Below are 1,481 nucleotides of genomic sequence, written 5' to 3' on the forward strand. Positions count from 1 at the left end.
CATTTAATTATTATTATTAGTTGCTCGGAGTATTCTTTCATCCGTTACTGCACTGATTTGACCCACATTCGCGATTTGCGTCACTCGTTACAAGAACTGATGAACTGAAACACCGTCGACTTTTTAGCTTTAGTGAACGGATACTTTCACGTTTCAAAATTCAACAGACGAAATTGTAAATTGTTAAAACTAAACAGGTATTGTAATAATGAATTAGCATTTTTTATGTATTCATAGGGCGAGAATCCTTGACTGAGTTTGACCGATTGAGAAAGTCAGATTTATGTAAATGGCACGGTTTGAAAAATTGTACGAGTTTTATGAAACTGAGAGAAATTGCATAGTAAGAACGCAATCGTGTGTTACCATAACTGTGTCTTCCTGTCACGCTTGTTATGTCACCATAGAATACAATAATTATCGATGAAAATTGCTATACTAAATGGAGACTGCGTTTTCCAGTGGAATCTTTATACTTTTATTTATACGACCGCTATTTACTTTTATGAGGAATGTGAAACTTAGAACCTGTTTCCATGTTTTTCATAAGGCAACTTTCTAGATGATTCAAATCACCATTTCGAAAAATAGTGTTTTCCGGTTAGATGAAAAGCGGTAAGTAAAAATTCAAAGAGAAATGCCGATTTCACGGAGCCATGAGTACTTCCTAACGAAAAACGTATTATGCGTGCAACGTGATTCTGTTAACCAGCGGAATTAGACACGCCGAATGATTTACGTTAGTGATCCTCGAGATCGAAAGTCACTTTCGTTTCCGAGATCCTTTTTACTTTATGCAAAAATTTTATCATACGAAATTCCTAATTTGATACGATCGTCATTTATCATAATAATTCCTAAATAAATCACAACCGGATATCGGCACAAGTCTCAACACTTTCTCATTAATGAACTCGTAACAAGAAAGGAATTTCAGTGAATTCTGTAACGAGAAAGCGATTAGTACCATAGTAATCACTGAAGTAATCGAAGCCCACGCAACCATCAATCTCACTGATTTTTTCATCTTCGAAACACAGATTAAAAATCGTCCTCTTCTTCACTTTACATTATCCTTAAAAAACGACCAATTGTTCGTTAGAAGGAAATTCCCGGAGCTGGAGGACTTACCATTATGAGGAGCAATCGTCTGGGAACGCAGTTGGCTACTGACTGAACGGCTAAGTCCTACTTTCGAACTCTCTCTCACTCACCCGCTTATTACCGCGGCTGTCCTCGTGCACGCGGTTACTGGCTCTGGTTCATCTGATTCACCTTGCAGGTGCACCCATCGCTCGCCCTTTCCCTCCGTTTCGACACCTCCTCGCATAGTACGTGACGATCACCGCGCTTTCTTTCTATTCCAACGAAATAGAAAGGCTGCGAATTTTCAAGTTCAAGGAGAAAGAAAGTATCGGGCCAAACCGGTTCAGTCTACTGAATGAACGCGCTCGATTCATTACAATCAATCTATATAATAA

This window comes from Ceratina calcarata, unplaced genomic scaffold (genome assembly GCF_001652005.2).
Source record: "Ceratina calcarata isolate Rehan_Ccalc_2016 unplaced genomic scaffold, ASM165200v1 scaffold1446, whole genome shotgun sequence".
Taxonomy (NCBI): Eukaryota; Metazoa; Arthropoda; class Insecta; order Hymenoptera; family Apidae; genus Ceratina; species Ceratina calcarata.